Consider the following 5,565-nt stretch of genomic DNA (forward strand, 5'->3'; position numbering starts at 1 on the left):
AAAAAAGAAAGAAAAAGACTACTTACCATATTGGATAAATATCAAGCTTTCGAGGAAAAGGACAAATTGCTTTAAAGCTGCTACTGCATATTTATACCTTTATTCCATCCTATGTCAAATATTTCTGCGCCTTTAAGTAACTGGACTACATTCCTTGAAAAACTGGAAACAGAATTTTTATTTTATTTTTTTAAAGATTTTATTAATTTATTCATGAGAGACACAGAGAGAGGCTGAGACACAGGCAGAGGGAGAAGCAGGCCCCATGCAGGGAGCCCAACGTGGGACTCGATCCCAGGTCTCCAGGATCATGCCCCGAGCTGAAGGCAGCGCTAAACCTCTGAGCCACCGGGGCTGCCCAGAAACAGAAATTTCAACCATTCCACGTCAGTCTGCACCCTAAGCAAAATTCTCAATTTTTATCTATAATCTGCTTCCAGCTTGTCTAACCACTTCCACCTAGGAGTAATTGGGAGAGGGGAAATGGGTACAAGAAAAAATATAATCAAGATAGAGTATTCTCTAGCTATAAAATGAGTCTTACATACTCCCTAGAAAATTTCCAAAAGAAATGTAGCATCACTTATGGAATCTATATATGCACAGGCACGCAACTATACACCTTAGAAAAGAGAGCATTTACTTGGATACGTACACTCCTAATTATCTGACCAGAGGAGAGGATCGATTCAATAAATTGAAGTGGTTAAAAAAAAAAGTGTAGTAGTCAATCTTTAGGATGATCCCTAACAATCCCCACCTTTGGTATTTACATCCTTTTATGTGCCTACTTACATGCTGTCTTGGCATATCTCTTTTGGATCATTCCCTCTGGGCAAAGCCAGTTGTCATGTTGTGGGGATACTCAGGCAGCCTATGTTCACATGGTGAACAACCTAAGTCTTTATCTATTTACTCAAAGATTTTATTTATTCATAAGAGACACAAAGGGAGAAGCAGGCTCCCTCTGGGGAGCCTGATGCGGAACTTGATTCTAGGAACCCGGGATCACAACCTGAGCTAAAGGCAAATCCTCAACCACTGAGCCATCCAGGCGTCCCAGAACTGAAGTCTTTAGCCAACAACCATCAAGGAATTGAGGCTTATTAAGTCAGTCTGGAAACTGATGCCTCTCTGCTTTGCCCTCCTCCCACTCTAAGATAAGTCTTTATTGTTGCAAACTAAGTTTGGGATAATTTTTACATAACAGTAAATAATACAGAGAGCCACAATCCACATTCAAAAAGTAAAATGCAAGGATGCCTGGCTGACTCTTCATTTTCACTCAGATCATAATCTCAGAAACCTGGGACTGAATGAGCCCGGAGTTGGGCTCCCTGCTCAGTGCAGTCTGCCCCTGCTTTGCTCTTGCGATCTCTCTAGAATAAATAATAAATCTTGGGCAGCTCTGGTGGCCCAGCGGTTTAGCGCCACCTTCAGTCCGGGGTGTGATTCTGGAGATCTGGGATTGAGTCCGGTGTCGGGATCCCTGCATGGAGCCTGCTTCTCCCTCTGCCTGTGTGTCTCTGGCTCTCTCTCTCTCTCTGTCATGAATAAATAAATAAATAAAATCTTAAAAATAAATAAATAAATAAATAGATAAATAAATAAATAAATAAATAAATAAAAATAAATCTTAAAAAATAAAGTAAAATGTACAACTTACAAATTATCTAAAAAGATCTTTAATTTTTTTAATTTTTTAAAGATTTTATTTTATTTATTCATGAGAGACATAGAGCGAGAGCAAAAGGCAGAGACACAGGCAGAGAAGCAAGCTCCATGCAGGGAGCCCAATGTGGGACTGGATCCCGGGTCTCCAGGATCACACCCTGGGCTGCAGGCGGCGCTAAACCGCTGCGCCACTAGGGCTGCCCAAGATCTTTAATTTTGAGGAAAGGATTAGATTCAGAACAGTTTTTTTACAGCTGGTCACCAATAATTTCAAAACCACATGGCTTTCTGAACTGAAAAAGGATGAAAAAGAATGTAAGTCAATTACTAGAAATACATCTTAACATATGAGGGCAACAAGGGTTCCAGCAGAACTAGCTAAGAATCTGACAGAAGGGTAAGTGTTTAACAAGGAAGACACCAGTCCTAGAAAGCAAAAAGTCTATTTGCTTTTGAGGTGCAGGGTAGCTCAGTTGCTTAAGTGTCTGCCGTCAGCTCAGGTCATGATCTCAGGGTCCTGAGATGGAGCCATGAGTCAGGCTCCCTGCTCAGCAGGGAGTTTGCTTCTCCCTCAGTGTCCCCCACCATGCTCTTTCTCAAATTAAAAAAAAAAGTTTACTTACTTTCATAGGGTTGTTTTGAGAAGTAAACATTGTTTATAAAAACTATACTGTATATAAAATGCTTAATACAAAGCTTGATCTGTAATGGTTTAATAACCATTAGCTGTTACTTTTCCTCCCAAGCTACTGAATTAATGAGATTCCCTAACAGGAAGTAGATTTCACCAAAGCCTTCATAAATCTTTAGTTGGACAATACTCCATTTCTAACTCACTACTATTGTTCCAAGATACTTAATACATTTAAAACAGAAAGATATACTACCTCCCCTGTATATTTGGAGTAATTATCTTCCAAGGCTGAGGAATCTTTTCCCAACATCTCCAAGAATGTAATTCCTGAAAAGAGATATTTTCTTTTAAATTAGGTTGCACAATTGCCAATGCCTTCTTTAACACAGCTTACATATCCTCATTTATATATTCAATAATCACAACGGTTCATTATGTGAACAGCAGTGAAAAGGTTTAATCACTGGATATGAAGTTATTGGAGGAAGCAAAGATAATCAAATGATCAAATTGAGAACCTCAAAGTCACCCAGTAAAACAGTAAAAAAGAGCAACAAAAATGTAAAAGTTATAAACAAATATAAAGATACATAAATACAACTCAAAAAAAAAGGTGCACTTATGAAGGATTGCATATTTCCTTATCCAGAAGTATACTAAGAATACCTAGGGCGGTGACCCCTTGTGGCTCCCATAAAGTTTTTCATTTAATCAGTCTACACCATTAAAGTAAATCTGTTTTTGCAGCAGAGCAATTTTCAGTAACTTGCTTGTAATTAATAATTACAAGAATGCCTTCAGAATAATGTGAGAGCCACAGTTTCATCTTTCCTAGATAGCCACAGTATCTGGAATCCAATTAAGCAGAAAAGACTTCTATTCCTCCTAACAGTGATACCGAATTAGCAACAGGGGTACTTTCAACTCTAACATAAGAAAATGAAAAATGATGGGACCTCTGGGTAGCTCAGTGGTTGGGGTGCCTGTCTTTGGCCCAGGGCGTGATCCTGGAGTCCCGGGATCAAGTCCCACATCGGGCTCCCTGCATGGAGCCTGCTTCTCTCTCTGCCTGTGTCTCTGCCTCTCTCTCTCTCTGTGTCTCTCATAAATGAATAAATTAAAAAAAAAATCTAAAAAAAGACAAAGAAAAATGAGAGCCTGCACCTGGGGCTCCCTCCCTAGCTGCACCCACCCACCCTGAACAGGTTATACCATTTAGCAGCCCATTAGCTCAGAGCTCCACTTCGATATCTATAACATCTAGCATCCACCAACCCTGTTCTAATATAATATACCTTACAGCAATCTCCACTGAATTTAACATTTAAAGGGGTCGGAGGAAGGCGTAGGAGTTCTTCCCCAGGTACTTGTCACTCTTTTAGAGATTATCAAACTGCATAGATTTTGAATAGTCAATGCTAACTTTTTTCTTCCTACAAGCACTGCTTTTTTCAGATGCACAATTTTTCTAAATATAAATTATCTTTCAGGAATACATATGACATTAGAGTAGAAACATGTTATCTATTGGTGTGCCACAGACTGAAAAGACAAATTCACCTTAAACACTGTCTCTACACTCAAAGAACATCCTCTAGCAGGTTCCCTACAAACCCTAAGTCCTTAAAAATCAGGCAACACCACAATGAAGTACCACCTCACACTCTCAGGAACATGAAGAAAAGGGAACCCTCATCCACTGCTAGTGAGAATGTAAAATGGTCCAGCCACTTTGGAAAAAGTATGTCATTTCCTCAAGAGTTTAAACATAATTAAGTATATGATCCAGCAATCTACCCTGAGGTATATACTCAAAAGAAATGAAAACATATGTCCACACACAAACTTGTGCATTATTGTTTATGGCATAAACATTCCCCCAGAACGGAGACAACCCAAATGTTCCATTGATGAATGGATAAATAAAATCATGGCAGTATATCCATACAGTGGAACATCTTTTCGCAATTAAAAAAATGAAGTGCGAAGAAAAAAAAAATGAAGTACGGATCAATTTTCCGTCAAATTCAGTACTATCCTTAGGCCATGTGACTTCCAGAAAACTACACACACAAAAGCTGTTAATTTCGTTCAAACAAAATAGGAGCATATTATAATGGAAAAGTAGATGTGAATAAGTAATACCTTTGGCTGGAATTTGGATAAAGGAACAAAAAGGGAAAAAAAAAAAGAAGCAATGTCTTGGAAATGCTGCGATCGTTCTTGCCTGTTGGGAGAAGGAAATGAAAAAGTTGAACGAAAAGTACAAACTGTTGTTTCCTTAATGGACTCCAACAAAGTGGAAGAGAAAGCAGCCACTTAATATGTTAAGCATCTCTTGAAAGACACGAAATAGAAACTACGCCCTACGTTGGCCCCAATTTGTCTCTTCCACTAAAATCGGTAGCTCATGCCGTAAATATACACAAGACATCCTTCTACGGCCCTGTCACTCCTTGAAGTTTTCCATGATGCCCCACACCCCAACCAAAATCATTTCATTGTCTCTCCCCTCCTGCTCCTCCCAGTGCTGCCGCCAACAGCCCCAGGGACCTTACCTTACTTCCTTCTTAATTCCCCCGCATAGTGACAAATTCCCTCCCTTGTAGAAGAGGGTTCGTTGAACTAAACGTCGACGTAGCCTAGTCTCTCATTCAAGCTCCTCCGGGGTGGCTTACCTCAGGCCAACGATACCAACAGCCCCTATGTTATCTCCACATCAGGGAGCTACCAAATAAAATGCAAGGAGTTGATAGGCCTCTCAGCAGATAATTTGTTTTGAGGCCCGATTTTGTCTTCACTATTCCTACGGCACCGCGTTTATTATCCCTCTCCGTCCCAACTCTTCCTCCAGCCATATCGTCGTCACTTTCAGAATTCGCACCGGAGACCTAAGCGCGTGCCGCTGGCTTCGCCTCAACGTCGCTGCCGCCTCTCCGCTTTGCGTCCTCAAGTTCGGCCTCACGAGAATCCCGATGGCATCGGATGTAGCCAGACCGGGTTGAAACGGGAGGAAAAGGAGCCCATCAGCGACTAAACCCCACTCACCACCCTCGACCCCAGAGGGAGGAGCCGTCAAGCGCTCGTCTTCGAGCCCCCGCTTTTCCGATTGGCTGCGGCGACGCGACGTGGCCCGTGATTGGCTACGGCGTCAAGCGCAGCGCCCACGAAGAGGGAGGGTAGGAGTCTTGCGCCTTAAGAACCCGCCTTTTCCGACAAATAAAGGTCGTAGCCGCCGAGTCCACGGGCGGAGCTAA

At 41.4% G+C, this 5,565-nt stretch overlaps 1 long non-coding RNA gene across 1 annotated transcript; it reads right to left on the reverse strand.

Moving 5' to 3' along the window:
• LOC112646259 (uncharacterized) lies at positions 1 to 5,007 on the reverse strand. The gene is made up of 4 exons (XR_007407788.1): positions 4,867 to 5,007; positions 4,454 to 4,535; positions 2,562 to 2,635; positions 1 to 162 (listed from the first exon to the last, which is right to left on the reverse strand). It is a non-coding gene; the product is annotated as an uncharacterized LOC112646259 (long non-coding RNA).
• Positions 5,008 to 5,565: the final 558 nt, after the last annotated feature.

Source organism: Canis lupus, chromosome 32 (assembly GCF_003254725.2).
Source record: "Canis lupus dingo isolate Sandy chromosome 32, ASM325472v2, whole genome shotgun sequence".
In the NCBI taxonomy this organism is placed as follows: Eukaryota; Metazoa; Chordata; class Mammalia; order Carnivora; family Canidae; genus Canis; species Canis lupus.